The sequence below is a fragment of the Pseudonaja textilis genome, chromosome 4 (assembly GCF_049901715.1).
Source record: "Pseudonaja textilis isolate UNSWEBS1 chromosome 4, rPseTex1.2, whole genome shotgun sequence".
In the NCBI taxonomy this organism is placed as follows: Eukaryota; Metazoa; Chordata; class Lepidosauria; order Squamata; family Elapidae; genus Pseudonaja; species Pseudonaja textilis.
Window position 1 is genome coordinate 17,466,857 of NC_141993.1, and position 24,441 is coordinate 17,491,297.

Sequence of the window (24,441 nt, forward strand, 5' to 3'; positions counted from 1 at the left end):
ACCGACACTTGCCCTTACACATCACAGTCCACTCTCCAGCTTTTCTGCAGCTTTTTCACTCCAGCTTCTCCTTCCACTCCTGCCACTGTCCACTTTTGCTCTCTCTTCAATTTTAGGTTATTCTGGCAGCATGGCTCACAGGAACTAAGGAGATGGGTGTTCTTCGGGGCTCTAATCTGCCACACCTATAGATCTCCCTCTACCAATGGAACGGCTCATTTAAAAACTCCCTAATCCTGGTTAGCAACTAGGTGAACTCAACAGGCCCAGCTGCCCTTCAAAGCTACAAGTCAGCTGATTCCCCACATCCCCGTTGTTAAGTATGGTCGGTGGGTCCCATAAGAACGAGGCTTGAGTAGTGAACAAACAGCTCTTTATTGAACAGGAAGAATTCTGAGACAAAAACCCTAGCCGCGGCAGCTCTCTTTTTATAGAGCCGGCTGCGGCTAGGCAGCCAATGACAGTTCTTTGAGTTTGCCATGCTTGGTTGTAGCCAATCGCGGCAAACCCTATATGAGCCAATCAGGGGTGTTTAAGATGTCCAATCATGGTCCGGCTTTTCTGGACCAATAGGAATGCATGTCTACAAGCCGGCTAATATGGAACACCCATCCTTTTCTTTCTCCCCATGTCTGGTTCACACCTGCATATAACTGCAGCCATGACAGGCCCCTTAATCCATATGCCACGTGTACAAAAAGGGGCAGGGCTTCTATGACGCCCCCTTGACGTTTTTTTTCCTTTTTTGACCCCAACGAACATGGCCTGACTCTAAGTGTAGCAAAGCAAGGCTTAGCATATTGTGTAAACACAACATTTGTAACACAACGTTTGGGCTTACGATGCTATGCAGAATGCAGCTTGCTGTAAATCATTACCACAGGTTTGGGTGGGGAGGAGGCCGCAGCTATCAATTACAGAAGTCTTCTTACCTGACAATTATCTGTCACTTTGGTCAAAAGGGGCAGAGTAGAAATTAAGATGCAACAGAATGCCTGTCAATTCCTTTTTTGGCTCTGAACTTTTTACAGGCCTAAAAGCTGGTGTTAGAAAGATTGGATGACAATGAATATCAGTCTGAATTCAGCTCGCTCCCTCAAGGTCCCAGAAGTATACTAGGCACAGTTCTTCCCTGACTTCTTCTACCTTGAGAAAAGAATTTTTCAGGCCCAGGAATAAAATCCGTCCATCCGTGTTATTGGGCAGTTTGACAAGATTCCCCTAGCTCAGTGCACTTTCTCTTGTGACTCTGGGGAAATCAAGTCAATCCAACATGGCCTTTTTATTGTAACTTTTATAAGGATCTTCAAGAGGACATCATAACCCCTCTGATACTAAGTGTACCTAAGAGAACAGGCCATTTTTATGTCCAACGAATCAAACTGTGAAGCCACTTATACGGTAGCTGAATTTATTGTTGCAGCAGTTAAAGCAAGGCGACCACTGACATCTGTCATAATTTGACAACGTTCTCTCCCCTTTCCTTTTAACAGTGTAATTTTTATCTGATCCTGTTGATCGGTGATCTCTGATCATACATTAAAATAATTGAAGAATAACGTTGACCAACGTTTTTTTTCCTCAAAAGTTTTTGATTCCTGAAACACATTTGGTGATTATGATCGACCCCTTCAAAATGAACACAAATATAATTTCAGAATGGTTATATCACACAGGAGTAATGAGAATGAATATAGTGTATTTAATCTCATTTTCTGCTACACTGCATGCGTTCCATGGGGCTAAGAGTGTTTTGCTATTGGTTTCCATTTGGACTCAGTGTCTGACGCATCTCACTGTACTGTCCAACAATAGTTTAGCCGGCACTAATGGATTCCAGTTTCCCCGTTACTGTTTTTCTATTGTGAAACCTTTCACCATGGTTGTCACTCTCCACACCTAGATTTTTGGAAAAGAAATCCAAGTGTAAATGTAGCAAATGGCTCTTCAGTGACATGTTGCACTTCAGGGTCTTGTATGCTGTAAGAAGTTTGTCAACCAGCCTGAATGTAGCTTGATGCTTTGCCACAAAGAAGAGCGGGTCAAAGAATACCGGTTGTACATCAGCAGTAGTTCCATGTTTTTTGAATGTTTCTTCCGTGTGTGCAGCATAGCCAATAGGTACTAAAGAGTGTACATTGCCATTGTGTAAAGATAGATTTGTATAAAATAGTTCACGGCAGATTAAATTACAGGTTATTTTCATGATTAGCAACCAAAAATCTACAAGATGTATCTGAAAGTGTCCAGGAAGCAAAATATTTCTTGTCTAGTGTAATGATATGAACAGGATTGATTTATCCCCCAGTAGTGTTAGTCATTCCGATGCCCACCTTTGATCTGATTGTGACTTGTACTCTCTTGGTGTACATTGTTTCTAAGATTTTTGGTGGTGGAGAGTCTCTGTTCTGTCCCTATCCCAATGCAATTTATATTCTTGAATTTTGAATTCCATATAATTTTTCTCCTCTTGTTTTCTGTCTTGTAAATGTGGCTTCAGTTACCTGATTCTTCAGCAGCTCATGACTTACTGACCAATGGGTCATGAGCAGTGAATTGCTGATGGAGAATTAAGGATTTTTTTGTGTGTGTGTTGCTCTGATTTCTCTTTGTTTAATCTCAGGTCACTTCTAAACACTCATGGGTAGATCACACACATCTTGGTTTTTCCACTAGTAAGTAAGGTATAGTTATCCAGGTGCTCAGCTTTGCTTATACAAGTATTTCTCAACTTATGCTTGGTCACAGCAGCCATTCAAAGTTATGATGAAACAATGCTATTTACAACCTAGATTGGAAGTTCGAATGACTGCCACCTCCCAGTGTTCATCTGATCAAAGCATTTTGGGTGCTTGGCAGCCAACCTGCATTTATGACCATTTGTAGCATTCCACAATGACTGCAATTTACAACTCCACCCCCACCCACCCCCGAAACCAATGTTTACTGTTGATTTCCAGCAAAAGAAAAAACACCCCATAGCAAACAATGGGTTTGCTTAGCAACTGTAGTATTTACTTAATGATCACACCATCCACTTTACAACTGCTTCACTCACTTAATGACCATTGCAAAAAGAAGGTTCTGGTGATGATGATCCATCTAACAATTGACTTATGACTTATGACTTATGATCGAAATTGTGAGCTTAATTCAGTTGGTGGTATTCAAAAAAATTTACTACCGGTTTTGTGGGCGTGGCTTGATGGGTGTGGCTTGGTGGGCGTGGCAGGGGAAGGATACTGCACAATCCCCATTCCCTCCTCACTCCTGGGGGAAGGTTACTGCAAAATCCCATTCTCTCCCTCACCCCACTAACCTGTTTTCCAGCTCTGTTCTCCTGTGCAGGGCAACAAAAGAAGACCCAGCCAATCAGCTGGGACTCGGGAGGGAGATAAGAGATGGTGGTGGGGCCAGTCAGAAGTGGTATTTTTGCCAGTTCACTGAACTACTCAGAATTTCCACTATCAGTTCTCCAGAACTGGTCAGAACCTGCTGAATACCACCTCTGGCTTAATTACCTGTCCCTAAAATGGACTTTAAAAAAAAATACAGTACTTATAAAGGTTGTTTCATTCATTATTACCCAAGTCATATTCTTGGCTCTTGGGAACACTCATACGCCTGCACAGAATGCTTCTACCTCCAACCCTTTGCAGTGAAATGATTGCGAAATTCCCTGGATAAATTTTGCCTGAAAAACCAGGCTTGTGTTCCTATCTTCATTTCTCTGTGTTCGGAAATATTAAAGCCATCAGACAGTTGAGCAGCACTGCCAGAAGATCCAAAAAGCTCATTGTTGCCGCTGAGCAGTGTAACCAAGTGTGACACTCACGCCAGAGACAAAAAAGAATTCAAGAAACAAAGATGACAAAACCTGACAAGTTACTAAAATGAAGATGTCAACGTTCACACCTTATTTATCAGATCCTGCCTTACGGGGTTTACTGTAGGAATTTTGAAGTAGTTTCAAAATGGCAAAAGTCTCTAATCCTCCCAATAAAAGGAAGGAAGAAGAGAGCAAAGACGTGAGCCTCATGCTGTTCCCTTTGGGTATTTAGGTCCTCTTGGGGAGTCAATCTTTGTTTGATCAATGAAAACTATTGCAAGATGCCTTTTGATCAGCAGGAATCATGAGTCATCTCCCCTTTTCTCTGCACACAGAGGAGGCACACAGTCCAAAGTAGCATTTCTCAACTTTGGCGTGCTGGCTGGGGAATTGTAAAGAGTGGAAGTCAAAAAACATAAAATTGCCAGTTCAACGTGTGGCTGAATGTTGTTCAATACATCTGTATGTCAACCATCTGACCAGTGAACCCAAGAAAAGTATACACTCTCAGGAACTTTGAAATCCCAAAAGCAAAACTTTATTGGAGACACCACTTCGGCACTGAAGAATCAAAACCAACTCTGCTTTTCCCCCCCAAAATGCATGTCTAGTTAAACAATAGCTTCGATTTCTCCCCACCCTTGATTGTCCAATTACAAATTGTCCTTTTGCTTTGAGAACTGTTCACTTTTCTATCAGACACCTGCATCAGTGGCCTTGGTGGGTTCTTGGCTCTCACGTTCCTTCTCTAGCGCGTCTGCATTCTTCCTCCCTTTCACTCCCCCCAGTTGAATAGCAATAGTTGAATAGCAATAAGACCTAAACATTTCAAAAGTGGTTCAGTCTTGACATTGAAATTGACTAAAATGTGTGTTAATATGGCAGAGATGGAGAAGAAGGGAAAGAGATGAGCAAGGAACAGAACTTCAGAGCTGCTTTATTTATGTTTTGTAAAATCTGATTTTACACACAGTAATAGCCTTTCCTTGATAACATAGTGGCTCAGTGGTTGCTGGGTTTGTCGACTGGAAAGGTAGAGACCCGAGTGCCACGTGATGGGGTAAGCTCCCATCCTTGCCCCAGCTCCTGCCAACCAAGTAGTTTGAAAGCTGGCTGAGGAACTCTGGGAGTTGAAGTCCACAAGTCTTAAAGTCTTAAAGTTGCCAAGGTTGGAGACCCCTGCACTAGAGGGTGGCATTGATGATAATTGTAGTTCATCCTTGCTGGAGGGCTCCAATTTTGACAAAAGCTGACCTTGCTATGATTTAGTTCACACTAAACAATGATTCACAAGCACACAAATGCATTTTTGATGGTCATGGTTTGTTATGCCCCAGTTGCTGGTTCACACAGGCTAAACAACACATCATGGTATCTTAATTAAAATATCTGGGTTTGCACAACCTTCTATATGAAATTCAAGCAAACCACAATATGGTTTAGTATAATGTATAACTCCATGGGTGTAAATGCATCGCCTTCAGAAAGAAATAGCAGCCTTCGCTATCTTCTGTTGTATCCGTAACTAACTGGGTTTCTTTATCACACAGAAAATTGGCTCTGGACTGGACACTAGGAGGATGAATTGACAAAGTATCCTTCCAAACTTGGCTCCTGGTGGCTTCATGACTATGTCTTTTTTTCAAGAATGCTTTTCTTGACTTTCCAGTCTAGACTAGAATTTACCTAGTAGCTTCCAATCCAAATATTAATAGAGTCAAATTCTGTTTCACCTTTCATTATTAACCAATGTCAGGTTGGTGCTATCATCTTGCTGTGCTCTTAGAAGGCTCCAATTTCTCATGCATGGACAGAAATTCTGGCATTGTAGAGGACTCCTTGGTATTTATTTATTCTCTTGGTTGTTTCCTTACAAAGGTTTCATTACCCAATTGGGCAACCTTATCAGTGCTAGAAGGGAGTGAGTTTTTTTTTTATCTCTGTTTATATAGCTTTTCCTGTTGATGTTGGTGGGAGTGTGGTTTATTCCTTGGTGAATTCTGGCATACTTGACTTACTGGAGCCACCTAGAATAATTAAATTGGATGGAGAGGCTGATCTTCTTTTTAATCTTTCCCCTAATTCTTTTTCAGGAAGAGCTACCAGCAAATCATCAAATCAAATGAAAACTAAGGCAATAAAGAAATGCCTTTATGAAAGAGCAGTTGGTGTGTCCGTCCTTCCTCCCTCCGCTCTCAATACAAGCATTGAGGTGTCCAGGGCAGTGATGGCAATTTTGAGTGTTATGGATTTTTGCAGCTTGCAGTTCAAATTACTCATTATTTCCCAAACATTGAAGTGGCTAAATGGCTAACGTTCCAAAATCTGAAGGGCCAGATCTTGTCCTTTTCGAAAGTAGGATTTTATCCTTATCTATACGGGTTGAAAAGTTGCCCAAAGGATTTGCATCATATCTATAGACTTTTAAATAAGAAGTCCAGAGGTGGTATTCAGCAGGTTCTGACCAGTTCTTGAGAACGGGTCGCAGAAATTTTGGGTAGATTGGAGAATCAGCAAATGCCACCTCTGACTGGAGATTTTACAGTATTCTTCCCCTGCCATGCCCACAGAACTGGTAGTAAACAAATTTGAATCGAACCACTGAAGAAAGCCACACTATCAACCAGGGGTGGGGGAACCATGGCCATTTTGTGATTTGTGGACTTCAACTCCCAGAATTCCTGAGCCAGCCATGTCCACAAGTCATGAAATGGACCATGGTTCCCAGAGGTGGTATTCAGCAGGTTCTGACCAGTTCTGGAGAACTGGTAGTGGAAATTTTGAGTAGTTCAGAGAACTGGCAAATGACACCTCTGACTGGCCCCACCCCCTTCTATTCTCTGCCTCCCAAGTCCCAACTGATTGGCTGGATCTTCTTCAGTTGCCCTGCACAGGAGAACAGAGCTGGAAACCAGGCTAGTGGGATGGGGAAGGAATGGAGATTTTACAGTATCCTTCCCCTGCCATGTCCACCAAGCCACGTCCACAGAACCGGTAGTAAAATTTTTTGAATCCCACCACTGATGGTTTCCCACCGCTGCCAAGAGAATGGTTTGTGAAGCATATTACATTGTATCAACGACAAAGAAATGTGCTTCAATAATAAGAAGAAACCATCATTTCAACATCGCTATGGCAAAGGACAACTTTTGGCTGCTTCAGTTATAGGCTGGAGATAAATTGAAGGGAGCATTGAAGGAAAAATATTGTTAAGTCATGATTTATCCAGGTTAGGGTTAAGTTGTGCATTCTTGGTGGTGCTTGTGAATCACTGGCTGGGTGAAGGAACTAATCCACATTTTAACTCTTTTATTTGAATCTGTTTATATTCTATTTTTATTGTTAGCTTCCTTGGGTAAATTCTTGATAAAAGTGGCTGGGCATTAAATAAACACATTAATAAGACTTGGAGAGGGAGCTTTCATATACGTTCATTAATATTTGCTGAGACTAACCCTTCTATTTTTCCAAAATACTAGGCGAAGCAAAAAGTGGTGAAAGTCGAGGGCTGAATTTTTTTAAATTGTTTGTTTTTGGTACCCTCACGTGTACTTGAAGGACATGAAGTATTAAGCACCCTAAAAGAGCAACTGTGTACTCTTCCTGAATGCACTTTGTAGATCAGTCTCCTTTCAGCATTCTAAGTAAAAACAATCCCCGAACAAATAAAGCCAGCCTGCCAATATGCCTCCTTTTGGAGACAGGGGGAGAGAGACTGCATTAATTAGCTACTCCGCATCCTTTGGGGGTCTAGAAATTGCTCCTAAACCATGCTAGCACAAAAGCTGGGGCTTGTTCGTCAATGGCGTGCATATCACACCGTTTTTGTTTACTGGGTTAGACTAACTTATTGGGATAAAAATAGCACCTAGTTGCAAGCAAACTGTGACTTTCAAATCCCGCATTCAGCTTCCCATTACTAAATCACAACTTCCAGGCAGTAAATGGGTTTAAAAATATCACATTAAAGTAAATTCTGCATTTCACTTGGCGTAATAATATCCAGATGGGTGGGAAGAGGTCTATATTATTTCATAACATGATGTATATCCTTCAATTGCCTCTATAGAGTCTTTGGAAGTCACACTTCCTTGATTGTGTCACAGAGTTCATTGATTTTCATTTGCTTTTCTGGTAAGAGTGTGCCAATTACTGCTAGCAACTGATGCTTACTGGGATTATGTACAATCAAGAATATAAGGCATCCAAAAAATAAGAAGAAACCTGTTCTACAATATAATGGCACAAGGAAGAATTCTACAATATAATGGCACAAGGAAGAATCTATAAAACTGTTTTTACTCTTCTAATAAAACATTTCAGTGACTCTTAAAGCAGCAATCCAGCTCTTTAAATACATTTTTAGACAAAGACAATCGCTTCTGCATAACTGTCAGATGATGTGTCAGAAAAAAAGAAAAGAAAAATAATGTGTCAGATTGGTCCTTGAAGCTGCTGTTTGGAGGATATTAACACCTAAACATTCAGTGTTATTTCCAATATTATTCACTCTAACACTGGTGCTAACAACAATGAAAATTCAGAAGGAGAATTTACTGCAACAACAAGTATAGGGCACTTGACCAAGACAAAATGAGCCTTTTGTAATGAAGAAGGGAAAAAAAATAGATGAAGTAGATAAAATGTTATTGGAAAGGCTGATGACAGTAGAAGGGTGACTGTGATTTTCTTGCATTTTCTAGAGGGGACAGAAATAGGTGTCACCCTGGTCAATATACGTCTACATTTTGTCAGTCTGAAGAAAAGTGAAGGAAGAAGGAACAAGATTAAGGCTGCAAAGATCTGAATGACCTTCTCACAGCACTAAAGTTATACAGAAACTACAAACTCTGGAAAAAGGAGGAAACACCTACAGAAGATGATATAATTAAAAAAATTAGATTGTGCAGAAATTGACAGACTGATACTAAAAATAAAAGAAAAAGAAGATACAGAGTACTTTTGAACATAGAACTTGTTTTATAAATGGTTGGATAATAGAGGTAGAAATTAGGAATGGGAAAAGTATTATTATATATAAATAAATTGACCCAGACAACACGTCGTTCACTAAACACTTATGTATGTAATGTGAAAATATATAAATAATCTTTTTTTTAAAAAAAAAGAAACCACAAACACTTTCTAGCCATATTATCTATGTACATTGTTCTGATCCAGGCTTTCTAAGACTCCTCATCCCAATAAAACCCTTTTATTTAGATTAAAGTGAATTTTTCTCCAGCAAAGTCCCTGGCAAACAGTCTTTCATGAGATTTCATAACTACAGACCTGTATCAGGCTTGGAGAGTTGCCAGGCCAATATCTTCCAAACACCACGCTGTAGCAGCAATTACTTGGCTAGAAGTCAGGAACAGATCTTCACCCTAATGAATTGAATTAATTGTCTCCTGCAAACACCACTCTCCTTTCGCTCCTCTTTATCACCTATGGGAGGGGCCATTCACCGTCCACTTGAGCCTTTACTCCTGAGCCGACCCTTCTCCTGGCAGCTCTGCACATGTGCACACTGGGAACAGGCTCCAGCTGTTCTTCTTCCCCACTGATGTCTGACTCCGAAGGCAGCTGATAACTGTTGGACGGCCCTCGCCCCACTTGTGCCTCTGTTGCAGAGCCCTCATCAGGCTCCAGGACTGTCTGAGTCTGGCGGGCCACAACATATACAGCAATAGCAAAAGCACTTAGACTTATATACCGCTTTATGGTGCTTTACAGCCCTCTCTAAGTAGTTTACAGAGTCAACATAATTGCCCCCAACCATTTGGGTCCTCATTTTACCCACCTCGGAAGGATGAAAGGCTGAGTCAACCTTGAGCCTGGTGGGATTTGAACTGCCAAATTGTAGGCAGTTGGCTGCAGCAGAAGTAGCTTGCAGTATTGCACCCGAACCACTGCGCCACAGAGGCTCCTTATGTATATATGTTTGCTATCATCTACAATCATCCAGATTTTTGCAACCCAAATCTGGTAGCCCTTGTGCAGGCCATAGTAGAAGAAAAGAATAGGCATTTCCTACTCAGCTCCGATGTTTACCATGCAGGTAATAACCACAGTATTGCCAAATCTGTTTCTTTTCTTCTGGGCATATTTCTTGTCTCAGAATATTTACATGGTTTAGATGTGGGTTGTGTGCCCTTCCATTTAATTCATCCATGTTCCTAGGTCTTCAGTGGAAAACTTTTTGTAGGTCCCACTATGGATGCTTCCAAGTTCTGTTTTTCCCACAATGGTTTAATGTGGGCACACGACTTGCTGCAATTTAGGAGGAAATTATATTTTTATCTAGAATTTTAGAGAGGATTTTAATATGATTCTTGTGAAAAGAAAGAGAGGGAGGATGGGTGGATGTAAATTGCTGGAGCCATTCACAGTGGGCAGGCTATACATTTTGAAATATCTAAAAAAAGGTCCAAAATCCTATTGGTTTATCTCATAGTGAAGGAGATAGTCCTTGATTTATAACCATCCACTGTTTAAAGTTACAGCGGCACTGAAAAAAAGGGACTTTTAACCAATTTTCACATGTATGACTGTTGCAGCCATCCCCACGGTCATGTGATCAAAATTGGGATGCTTGTTAAGTGACTCATATTTATGACAGTCACAGTGTCCTGGGGTCAAGTCATCTCCTTTTGTGACCTTCCGACAAACAAATTCAATGGGTAATCCGGATTCACTTAACAACCATGTCACCGATTTAACAGTTGCAATGATTCACTTAACAACTGTAGCAAGGAAGGTTGTAAAATGGGCCAAAACTCACCTACCAATTGCCTTGCTAAGCAATGGAAATTTGGCTCATTCGTGGTCATAAATGATAATGGTTTGTGTTGTCAAAGGGTGTCAGTCTCCAACAATCCTTGTTCTGCTTGTCTTTCCAGCTGCCATAGAAATGGGGGAAAGGGAGAATAATTAGGCTTCATGGGAGGAAGGGTGCTGGAAGTTTAAGTTGGTGAAATGTAAAAGTTGGGATGCTTTCTTGACCATGCTTACTTGCTTACTGCGCAGATGCAGCCTCTTATCTCTCTAGACCAAGGCCAACTGTGATGACCCAGGGTGGGATACAAAATAAACACAGCCACAAAAAAACAGGTAAAGCCCCTTTTATTCCTTCACTTTGCTTTCAAGCTCCAAACATCCTTGACTGGAGACAAAAAACTCCCACACGAGCAGTTACAAGAAGGAGGAAATGCTTGTGGAGGTAATTCCCCGTTAGGAGAATGAGTGCACACAGGGAGACGTAGTGAGAGTAGTGAAGAATAACACACAACCAGCACACAGATACACTGTATAGTAAAAATGTAGGTTTTTACTTCCAGTAAAACCATTAAGCAAAGTTCAACAAACAGTCCAAGTCATTCACGGTTCAAGCAGTCAGTTTTCAATCCAGGGATAATCCAATAATAAAGTCCAGCATCATAAACAATTCAGTAAAAGACTCACATCAAATCCAAGACTAACGTTGATCAGCAACAGTCAACAGGGAAATGCAAGAACACACTCTCAGCAACAAGAGAAGAACAACCCAGGTTTCTGGCTCCATCTTATGGCCGTTTAGAACCACACCCAATTACAATTTTAGCATTTCCTTAAAGAGACAGTATTAAAGTGTCTATCCTGGTTTATGTATTTTCCAACCGAACTGTTAGGTGACTTACATTCCTAACAATGCTGTTTTAACTAAAAATGCCTATAAATTATAAAGAGTAAAAAACAACACAAACCAGGCAAGATAAGGGCTTGAAGGCGTCCATAGATATCAGAACACACATTGGGAAGGACGCCAAACTCAGATATAATTCGAGATATTTCCACACTTTATTTCCAGCACTCGCCTGTATGCATGTCTGTCCTCTTATCCAGTTGTCACAGCTGCAGCCCATGAAGAGGATCAAGGCCCTCTCCTTCCCAGTAGACCACATCTCTCCCTTATCCTCTCCTCCCTGCGTGCCCTAGGATGGAGAGGGGATGGGCCTGGGTCCTCATCTGACTGGCCAGCCAACCTCTGCCCTTCCCCAGCCTCCTCCACAACCTCTGGAGCCACACTTCCACTCCCTGTCGGCTGTTCCTCCTCTCCCTCAGAGTCAGTCTCCACCAGGGGCATGACACCAACCATCTTCTCATACAGATGTGTGAAACATCACCTGAAGATGCCCTACATGATATTATACCCACCTCAGATTGGATGGCCAGTTTGAACTGTCGGGGCTGGGAACACGAGATAACTTTCTATATGCGATTTTTCGTGCCTATTATCTTGGATCTTGCATTTCTTCTGTTGCTACCACTTCAAATTCAGTAAAAGTCCTTTTCTCTGTAACTATGGAGTCTAAGGTTTTCTTTCTTGGATTTTGAATGACAAAGGGTCATATATTCTTGTTTTAAATCTCCTTTGCCCATTGATGGCTGGGAAACCCCTCTGATTGTTTGTGTGTCAAGATAATGGGAGAAACAGTTTGATAATCAGTAATTGCAGTCTTTAACTGATGCTTTTTTTCTGCTATGCTGTGCAGTTTTTTTTTTTTAAATTGATTTATTTTCCAAACAACATGGTGAAAATGCTATTACTTTTCTCTACTGTTGGGTGTCGATTAAGAGGTGAACAGTGTGTGCCTTTTGACGTCTATAACAGATTATCATTTTCGATAGAGCATTCTCATATTGGAGTCACATTCAAATGCAATTTGTTTCAGTAAAATATAGTGAATTAAGACCATTTTGAGATAATTAAATGTGGAGATATTGGATGTGCGAAGTGAGATATATACCACACATACGAACAAGCCTTGAAATATCACATCTTCTTAAATACTGAGATTTAGTTCTTTCTAAACTGTGTACCGCGAGACCTTTAGGATTATGAAAAGTTGAGGGGGGGGAAATGGAAAATGCTTGTTATTTGAATCCCTTGAAAACTGGAAGAAGAAAAAGGCGGAAGACCTGTACTTTAAAACCCTTTTCTCTATTACTCTTTCCTCCTTGGAAAGGAAGGTATTGCTGTTCACAAAAGGAGAGGGGTATATTCATACGAGCCCCCCTTATATTGTGAAAAAGTAAACTGAATTTCAGCCACATGGGCTAGATACAGGAAATGTCCAGGTGGAGCCTGAGGGAGGAGTCAAACGCCTCATCTATCATGACTCCCTTCATGCCCATGAGAGATTTAAGTCCAGCCCACCTTCAATTCCTTTCTATTCTTGACTTCCGCTATTTTCCCTTAACTGTTAGTAGTTCAGATTCTTGTAGAGAACTCAAGCTTGCAATAAATCTTTATATCCATTTGCACGGTCTTGATCTCCTGATTTTTCCTGGCATTTGACCCTAGACTTCCCATAGCAGTTTCCACAGCTTTGCCCTTGACCAGATATTTATTCATATTTATTTATTTATTTACAAAATGTATTGGCCACCCTATTGGGTGGCTTACAATATTAAAAGATGAAGCTATACAAAACGTAAAAAAAATATAAACAAAATACTGCAAAGATCCAAATACGAAGTTCCAATAAAAAGACGGGGAGGGAGGAAGTAGGATGAGAAATGGGGGACATGGGATTAATCTATCAATCACCAACACCTCCCATGTGGAACCCCTCCTTTCAGAGGTGAGATTCTACCAGTTCGCACCTATTCGCTAGAACCAGTTGTTAACATTCTAAGCAGTTTGGAGAACCGGTTGTTAGAAGAAATTACTGGCCTAATCCTGTAAGGAAGGCAGGAAGGAAACATTCTGGTGTTGCTTACAGAAACTGCCTCTTTGTTAACCCTTATTACATTCTTAGCAGGACTAGACTTCTTGTCTCAGGAATTTCTCTGGAGTATTTTTTCCATCCTTTGTTGGTACTTTGCTTGTGTGGAGCGACCATTCAAAGTTACAATCGCACTTAAAAAGTGACTTATGACCATTTTTCATACTTACGACTGTTGCAGCATCCCCACAGTCATGAGAGGCCACGCAAGGGGATGCGTGCCTCGATGTGAGTGATATTGAGTTGGCCACATCCAGCCAATAACATGACCACCAAGCCATGTCCACCCATTCACATGACCACCAAGCCACACCCACCACCTAAGCCACACCTACAGAACCAGTTGTTAAAAAAATTGAATCCTACCCCTGTCTCCATTGGTGCCCCAAGTCAACTGGCAGAGCCAGTCTTATGGAAGAACAGGAGGGTTCGAGATGATCTCATTTTGGGGAGGTAAGATATTCGAAAGGGTAGGTGCAATGCAGTGATGGTTCGGCCTGGTTTGCCTGAACCGGTAGTAAAAAAAAAAAAAGCCTCCTACGATCAGCTGAGAAGAGGAAAACGAAGTCTGGAGAATGAAGAGAAAAGTTCAGGATCAGCCCTCCCACCTGCCCCTGCGCTTTTCTCTTCTTTATCCTCTCAGCTGATTGGCGCTGCAGGCCTCAGCTGGTGTGTGGAAAGCTGTACATGCACGTTAGGTGCACATATACGCTCGATTACTGAACCAGTAGTGGAACAGGTAGGATCCCACTGCTGGTGCAATGCAGAAAAATCCCTTCTCCTGGACCATCAGCCAAAATACTCTTGCTGATGGGGTCCACAGAATGCCTCTTCTGCTGGCACCAATGCTAGTGGGATGAGATGTTCCTCAAGTAGCCTGGACCTGTATATGCAATATCAATGGGTTTGGAATAGGTGTCCAGAGTAGGTCTCTAGTGATGAGCCCCTTACTCCTCAGTAGCACAGTTGCTCAGCAGTGCTGGACACCCCTCCTCATCCAGCACCGGCCACCGCCCTGCTGATCATGGTGGTGTCTTCTGAGGGGATTCCTGCTGACCATAGTGGCATCTTCCAAGGGGCTGGCTGCATGGTAGAGGGCTGCAGGTGGCAGTGGAAGGCTCTGGAGGCTGTTGGTGGTGCACTACAACGCCCCGGAGGGACGCTACAGTGGCAGTTGCTCATGGCTTTGTCAGGTCCTTTAAGGGCAGGGGGGAGACAGGATGATTGTCTCTGGGGCTGCAATGACGATGCCTCTAGGACTATAACCACTGTTAGAGCTTCAGGGAGGGGCTGACATAATGACATTCAGCACTGGCAATAGTCTGATTGGAGCTGAGATACTGATGACTAAGATTGTATTACCTTGAGTAATTACAGGGAGCGTCCGGAAGACAGGTGGTGGGAGGATATGGGGTTAATGAGGTAATAATAACAAAGGTGTGTATAAAGGGGAAGAGGAATTGTTACGCTGTAAGGCTGTTTTTGTGAGAGCATTGTTTCTACTTGCCCCATTTCAAGCCTGTTGTCTGACCGTAGCCACCACTGACAATAAACCTTCATCACTACGTCTGGTGTGGAGTGTGACCTGTAAGTAACTACGGGCTTTGAGATCTAGTAGAAGCCACAGAATGATGCAGTTTGTCATTTGTGTCATTTGTGCAGTGATATCATGAAACATGATATGGCGTTTCTTGGCCATCCATGCCAATGGTCCCCTATTTATGACTGTAAATGTGTAAGGCTACTCAACATAATTGAGAAGTCTTCAGATACATCGAGTCCCACATACAGCCTTTTGTGATGGGATACCAAATGTGTGAACAGTTTGCTTACGTTGCTCAGTTTGTTCAACATATGGGGTGTCGTATGTTTCTTTACTGTAACTCATAAATGTTGCCTTCTGCTGTCAGGAGAATTTGAATAGAATGGGATGCAAACTTGAAAACCGGTCAATACTAAACAGGAAGTGAAGAAATTCACCTGGTCATAGCTGAAGAATGGGACTTTTCAACCAAAGTTGGGCTAGCATGGGCTTGTATATAGGGAAAATGCTGTAGGGATGTAACCCATTTCAGCTAGTGATGAGCAGCTATTTTACAGGTAATCCTCAACTTGCAACCACAACTGAGTGCAAAAATTCTGTTGCTAAGTGAGACAGTGGTTAAGTGAGTTTTGCCCCTTTTGACGGCCTTTCTTGCTACAGTTATGACTTGAACAGTAAGGAGGTTGGGGAGGACCATGGGCCAGTCCTGGAGTCTGGGGAAGGCTCTGACGGATGCTCTGCGTCAGAGGCAGAGATGAAGCCAGAGTCATCTGACAGTTATCAGCTATCTTTGGAGTCAGAGATCAGTGGGGAAGAAGAACAGCTGGAGCCTGTTCCCAGTGTGTGCATGTGCAGAGCTGCCAGGAGAAGGGAACAGTTAAGGAACAATGGTTGACTCGGGAGTAAAGGCTCAAATGGACGGTGAATGGCCCCTCCCAGAGGGAATAAAGAGGAACGAAAGGAGAGTGGTATTTGCAGGAGACAGTTAGTTCAATTAATTAGAGTGAAGATCTGTTCCTGACTTCTTGCCAAATAATTGCTGCTACAGCATGGTGTTTGGAAGATATTGGCCTGGCAACTCTCCAAGCCTGATAAATGTCTATAGTTATCACTGAGATGTTAAGTTAGTAACACGGTTGTTAAGTGAATCTGGCTTCCCCATTGGCTTTGCTTGCCAGAAAGTGGCAAAAGGTGATCACACGACCCCACCCAGATACTGCAACCATCATAAATGTGAGGCAGTTGCCAAACATCTGCATTTTGATCATATGACCATGAATCAATGCAACGATCACAAGCGTGAAAAACTATTATATGTCACTTTTTTCAGTGCGAGTATAACTTCAAATAGTCACTAAATGAACTATTGGAAGTCAAGGATAACCAATCTTTTTTGGGGTGGGTGGGGGGGGTGGGAGAGAGAATTAGATAATTTATAATTATTAGAGAAAACCACAACACAATGGCATTTATGTCCTGAATGGGCCTGATTGGGTAGTAGTTACTCATTGCATACTTCTCTCTTTGGCTGCATCCTGTTGATAAAAAAAATTGTCCAATTTGAGGGAAAATAATCATTAAGAGGGAGAACAGAATGAACAGGTAATCGGGGTCAACAAATTATAGCCTTCAACATTATGGCGAGAGGTACTATAAATCTATTGAAAGTTTCCTAATTTGCTGCTGTGCTAAGTTAAAATGCTTATTACTTTCAAGAGATATGGTTTCATGTGTCATTCTTCATCTGAAATGCAAATAAATATTTTCACTAGAGCACAGGAACCAAACAGAAGAAGCTACTTTCATTCTGGTTGAAAATTTAGTACTGTGTTTCTCATAAAATAAGGCCGGGTCTTATATTTTTTGAGCCCTGAAAAAATGGCTAGGCCGTCTTTTCGGGGGTGACTTAATTCCCCCCCTTGCATCCTTATGTAGAGCACCCCGTGGGCAGCCTCGCCACCAGCCGCTCCTCACGGGTGATCATGGCGAAGCGCAGAGAGCTCCCTACTCCCACTAAACACCTTTGCTGCAGACCCAAGACCTTTGGCACTCACCGCTGTTGCTTTCCCTTCTGCCCATTCTGCCGCCACGTTTGGAGCTGCCGCTTCTGTGTTTGGAGTGCCGCTGCCATTTGGAGCACCGCCGCCAGTTTTGGAGCTGCCACTTCTGTGTTTGGAGCTGCCACCATGTTTGGAGTGGCGGCGGTGCTCCAAATGGTGGTGGTGCTCCAAACAGCGACAGTGCTCCAAACGCAGAAGCGGCAGCTCCAAACATGGAAGTGGCAGCTTCAAATGGGGACATGGCAACTCCAAACAGCGGCAGTGCTCCAAACAGCGGTGGGGTTCCAAACATGGAAGCGGCAGCTCCAAATGCGGCAGCAGCTCCAAATGCGGAAGCAGCAGCTTCAAACAGCAGCAGCGCTCCAAACGCAGTGGCAGGTCCAAATGCAGCGGCAGCTCCAAATGCAGAAGCGGCAGCTCCAAACGGCAGCGGAACTCCAAACAGCAGTGGTGATCCAAATGTGGAAGTGGCAGCTCCAAATGCGGTAGAGGCATGGGCAGAAGGGAAATCAACAGCGGCAGGCACTGAAGGTCTTGGGTCTGCTGCAAAGGTGCTTGGCAGGAGTAGGGAGTTCTCCACGCTCTGCCATGATCGCCCATTAGGAGCAGCTGGTGGCGAAGAATTGCTGCCCATGGGGCGCTCCTAATGGCAAGTCCCCCCGCGCTTCCCCCCATTTTGCATGTTTTAAAATAGGCCTAAATTTGGGGGGAGGGGCTTAATTTCATTTTATGCCTAGAAAACATGCTGGGTCTTCCTATTGGGGGAGGTTGTATTGTTGGAGAAACACGGTAGTATAATCCTTGGCCTTTTATCTGTATTTATTTTTTTCCTTTGTCCTGGTGAATTTGATGATGTAGTGCCCAAATAACAGAGATGTATCCACCTCTTTTTTGCCATTCATAGTTCCTCCACAGGTCACCGTCACATACACATTTTGATCGTTAACCCTTCATGTCACACCTAACTCTGTGTATTCATTGAGAGTTTACTAAGGAGAATTCACCAAGAAGAACAAGGTTGGCAAAAGCACTGAATGGTGTTTTTCGATTTTGCAAAAAAGGAAGCCTTGCTGGATTGCTTTGCCTGATGGCATAAATGGCTTGTGGCCAATGCATTTAAATGTTAAATGCACATAAATAAATGTTGTGGTTCCCATTAGAGAAGCAGAAAAAGGGAAATAAATAAAATCTCCCTCTCAGCTTGGAGTTCTTGTTGCGAAAGCATTTTGGAAGGCACATTCTAAATGTCAAAGCAATGATTATTGATAGTGGCATGAAAATGTGCGTAAAAGACATGTACTGGAGCCTGACCATGTGGAATGGAAGGAGGATTGTCAGATTGCTATGATCACAGCAGTTAGCCAATGTGTTTTACCTATGTGGAAGCCAATGTGTGGGTGGATGCAATGACTCACAGGTTGCAATCACACTGTATTTTTTTTTTTAAGTCTTCATGGCATCTTTCCCAAATTTGCTGATACATTACAATGCTAGCTTGTGACCATAATAAAAAATAGTCTCAAAGGAGCTTTTTTCTTCCAAAGGCAACCAGATTGTTTTTTTTTTTCCTTTGAGGAGGAGGAAGAAGAAAGCACTTCACTTCTTATCCAAGAAACTTCATCAGTTCTAATGAGGTGTGTGTGTGGGGGGGTGAAGGTAGAAGGACAGGTACTGTCAGTACTGTAGAGATTGGATGGTGGGAGGTATGGAAGGATTGTATTTCTTTGCAGTCATCTGGTTGTTAGCACTCTCTCTGAGAGCTGATCAGTTTTTAAATATTTTTAAATATTTTAGTTTAATAGATTTTCAGATTAAAATATAATATATTTACAACAATATATAATATAACATAACACACACAAACACACACACACACACATATATATATATAAATTTTAAAATAAAGATTGAATTGAAAACTTGAATTGAATCTATTGCTTTTGCCATTTATTTTCCCCAGGAATTAGACTTCTCTGTGAAAAGTTAAGAATCTCATGCAAATAATTTCCAATATTCACCAAAAACCAGTGGTACTAGATTCTAGGAAATTTAGACAGAGAGAGAGAAACAAATTTGTGATACAATATATATAAATTTAGCACAGTTTGTGTGGCATTATTTCAATTATTGGCATCCTAAGTTCAAGAGAACTTCCAAAACCATTAGACTATGGTAATAGTAGAATTGAAGGATGGTTGTAATCAGTGATGGGATTCAAACATTTTTACTACCGGTTCTGTGGACATGGCTTGGTGGACATGGCAGGGGAAGGTTACTGCAAAATCCACATTCCCTCCCCACCCCACTAACCTGCTTTCCAGCTCTGTTCTCCTGTGCAGGACAACAAAAGAAGACCCAGTCAGGAGGGCGGAGCTGGCGTCGCGACAATACGGCATGAGATCTTGGAGGTCTGAGATCGCTGCCGATATCTTTGCTCCTGGACGGTCCTATCGGATCTAAACCATCCCGAAGAGACGGTGAAAGTGAAGAGCGCATCCTGTTGATCCCAGGGATACCACAAAGTCCCTGGTAGATCCAGGAGAAGCTCTTCTTGCCAGCGGCAAAGGGGCAGCCATTAAAGCTGCTGAAGTTGGGACAGCTCCAAAGCGAAAGAGAACAGAAAGAGAGAGTGTGCCGGTTTGGTGAGAACTTTTTCTTTATTCTAAGATCTGAAAGGACACCCTAAGGAAAAGAAAGAATCTGTAAAAGTTTTGACAGAAGTGATTAAGCGGCGATTTGAAACAGGAATGTCAAAGTAATGTTTTTTTCTCATTGCTGGATTTTCTATACATGATCTTATATTTTGAAACTGGACTTTTCCATCTATTTTTTTCTCCTTTTTGATTTTGTAACATTTTAGGCTAGAGACTCCCTTTTAGTTATTTTTTTTAAAATATCTTTTTCTTTTTTCTTTTTATTAATTCTTGTTATATTTAGCTTGGAAAAGGAGGGGGAAAGTGAAAGCAAAGAAACTTTGTAACACTGCCAACTAGAGGCTTGGAAATATTCTATTTCTCCTGTGACCAGACAAAGCTGAGAAAGAAAGAACTGAGACTTTTTTTCAAGGACATTGCTATTTGATAAGATAGAGGGAAGAGCATGGGAGAGTATTATTGCAGGTGCTCTTCTGGGTTTCTATCAACAGCTGGAGTCTGGTGTTGAAACCTAGGGGGAAAAAAGGGTGATAAGTTTTTGGAGAAGAGAGTTATAATAAGAGCCTTGGATAATTAAACAAAGTGCAGTGTGCTCTTTTTACTTTTTCTAAGTTGTGCTATCCCTCCTCACCAGCTTTATTTTATTTTGTTTTATCTTTTTTCTTTTTGCAATAGCTATTTGGATCTTTGGCTTTGTTGGAGCTTGTCTTTGTTTTTCTTTTTCTTCTTTGGAAGTCCAATCTCTACGCTTGCTTTTTATTTTAAAGGGAAAGCTTTAGTATTAATGTTTCCTTTTTTTTTTTTTTTAAGGGAATAGCCTTTTTTTCTCCTTTCCTGGTATTTTTCTTTTTGATGAAAATAGAAGGCATAGATGGGGGAGGAGCCAGACAGAGGTGGTATTTGCTGGTTTCCTGAACTACTCAAAATTTCCACTACTGGTTCTCCAGAACTGGTCAGAACCTGCTGAAAACCAACTCTGGCTGTAATGATTCCCCCAATTTTTCTTGAAATTAGAATCTTGTTTTGCATTGCTAGATGTCTTCCAACCTATTGGGACTGCAATTCACTGCAAGACAATCCAGCATATCAGCACATCAGAAAGCAAAGAGAAGACTGGGTTACAACTGCTGTATTGTTTTATAGAGAAATTTTCTATTGTCTCTTCTTTGTATATAGACAGAGGAACTCGTTTATCTGCCACTGCTTTTTCCCTGGCTTCCTTTCTTGAGTGAATGCTCACCCCTGGACAGCATGGTGATAGCCCATGTCTCACCAATTGCTGCTTCCTTCCTTGATTCCCAAATATGCCTTCTGCCAAGATTCTTCCCTCCTACCTTGGCCGCCCACATCCCACAGTGAGATTAGCCATTTTCACCCTTTGTCAAAATGGACTGGCTGCGTAGAGCAAGAAGCAGAAGGGCCAGAGGGAATATAGGAAGGGTGGAGTTTGGTTGACCCTGATTGTTTATGCTGCTTGGCATGGTTTGAAGGGATTATGGGCTACGGGGGCCTCAGGGGAAGTGGACGGGGGAAAGAATGAGTGCCTCCAAAATAGATGAGATTCAGCTTCTTTTTATTTCTTTCCATCATGCTTGCCCGGGCGGGCTGGGGAGAGCAAGATAGATAGGAAGGATAAGAAAGCAACCAATTAAGTCCAATGTAAGCCTGATTTCATTTGCTTTATAATTAAACCAGCAGGCATGTTTCAACAACAGATTATCTGGCCTGAAAGTTAGGCGGATTCTTCCTAGTTCTCATTCAAAAGACAGTAAGAGGTTGGTTGCGATGTTACATTGTTAAGATTTGTTTCTGGCGGTGAGGAAGTTGGCTAGTATTTCTTTGCTGCTGATTGGCTTGCAAACAAAGCCTCCCCAGCTCATTTTGGAAAATAAAGGAACTGATATTTAGAAAATGATGCTAAAACATGAGGCAGGAAAGTGAATGTCATGAGTAGGAGCTGAGGCTTAATCACAATCACCTAACTCAGACCAATGAGATATATATATATAAACAAATATATATGTATGTATATATATAAACAAATATATATGTATGTATATATATACACATACATACATATATATGAATAGAATAGAATAGAATAGAAGAGAATAGAATAGAATAGAATAGAATATTGGCCTAGTGTGATTGGACACACAAGGAATTTGTCTTGGTGTAAATACTCTCAGTGTACATAAAAGAAAAGATACATTCATCAGGAGTCGAGAATCATAAGGTTATTATATTAATCTAATTTTCTCTATTTTCTGAATTTAAAGAAAAATGATTGAGGTCTAAAAAACAAAGGGTATGGAATTACATGCACAGGTACTCCTTAGTTTACTTTACTTTATTGTCATTGTACCTCGTATAACGAAATCAAACACCATCTTCAGTGCACATCATGACCGTGAAAATAAACACATCCTTCACTCTTCACACATTGAACCAAAAACCCCTGACACCACACCAACACTGCATTATTCAGCAGAATGCAAAAGAGCTACTGCCCTGGGATAGAAGCTGTTTTTCAGCCTATTTGTCCTTGTTTTTATTATTTTGTACCGTCTGCCAGGTGATAATAGCTCAGAAAAAGTGTTCCCAGGATGAGATGGATCTTTGAGAATGTTTTGAACTTTCTTAAGGCAGCGGAAGCTATAAAGCTCTTCCAAAGTGGGGAGAGGGCAACCAATGATCTTCTGGGCAATGACGTTAACCCTCTGGAGTGCTGTCCTATCTGCCACTGTGCAATTGGCAAACCATACAGAGGTGCAGTAAGTTAAGATACTCTCTGTGATGCAGTGGTAGAAGGTCACCAGCAGTTTTCTATTCAGTTGTTGTTTTCTGAGAAGTCTCAGGTCGTATAATCTCTGCTTTTGACCAGGGCTGCAATGTGGGCACCCCAGGTCAGGTCCTCTTTTAGGGTAACACCCAGAAACTTAAAACTGGCCACTTGCTCCACTCGGTCTCCATTGATAAGCAAGGGGTGGATGTCTGATCTGTTCCTTCTATAGTCCACTATAAGCTCCTTGGTCTTGTTGATTTACAACAGTTCATTTAGTGATCATTCAAAGTTACAACAGCACTGGAAAAAGTGACTTATGACCATTTTTCACAGTAATGACCTTTGAGCCTCTCCAGGATCATATGATCAAAATTCAGATGCTTGGCAACTGGTTCATATTGCTATGTCCCAAGGTCATGCGATCACCTTTTGCGACCTTCTGACAAGCAAAGTCAATGGGGAAGCCAGATTCACTTAAGAACTAGGTTACTAACTAATCAAAGGCAGTGATTCACTTAACAACGGAGGCAAGAAAGGTGATAAAAGGGGGCAAAACCTCACTAAACAAATGTTTCATTTAACAACAGAAATTTGGAGCTCGATTATGGTTGTAATTCGAGGACTCCCTGTAAGGATATCTTGATAGTTTGTCTTGAATCAGAAGATTCAAGACTTGAATTGGTCACCACACTATAAAAAAGATGTTGAGACTCTAGAAACAGTACAGAGAAGAGCAACCAGGATGATTTGGGGACTGGAGGTTAAAACATACAACGAACAGTTGCAGGAACTGGGCCTGGCTAGTCTAGTGAAGAGAAGGACCAGGGGAGACATGATAGAGATCTTCCAATATTTGAGGGGCTGCCACAGAGAGGAAGGGTCAAATTATTTTCCATACAACTGAAGGCCAGACAAGGAATAATGGATGGAAACTGAACAATGAGAGATTCAACCTGGAAATTAGGATAAACTTTCTGACAGTGAGAACAATCACCCAGTGGAATGGCCTGCCCTTGGAAGTTGTGAGAGTGCCATCACTTGAGACTTTCAAGAAGAGATTGGACTGGCATTTGTCAGAAATGGTGTAGGGTCTCCTGCTTGGGTGGGGGGGTTGGACTAGATGACTTACAAGGTCCCCTCCAAGTCTGATTATCTGTTATCTGTTAAAATCATTTCAAGTCTTATAGTTATGTGCATCTGATGAAACAGAAGAAGGATACTTGAATGATGTTTGCTCAAAATAGCTCTGTATTACATTCAAAGAACATAGGACTAGCTTATATTCTGCCTAACCATTGGTCTGTTCTCTGCCGTAATGCGAACATTATATGACAAATTTATATGGTCTTTCCCAGATTTCCTGCGTCCCTTCAACACACATCCCACATATTCAAAACACTCGCTAAGTCCTTCTGCTCTTTCCCCAAAATTCATTTCTTAATCATACGAATTATGGTAAGCAGTTTCTGAAATTAAACTTTTTTCATAACAGCTTATCGTGAAGTCATTAATATGATTAATCAGGAATTTGTAGTTAATATTTGCAATTGTTCGGGGAGAAGGCTGAAAAGAACTAACTGTTAGCCACACACCTCCTTCTAACAAATTGTCCAATTAAGGTTTAATTTGAAGTGAGAAGATTCATGATCACTCCCACCCAACCCCATTCTGTTAAAGGAAGAAATGAAGGTAGAATTAATAATGCTGGGTTTTCTTTTCTTTTTTTAATAAATTTTATTAAGTTTTCAAATTTTAAAAAACATAATAATGTTGGGTTTTCTATTGGTTACATTTAATAAA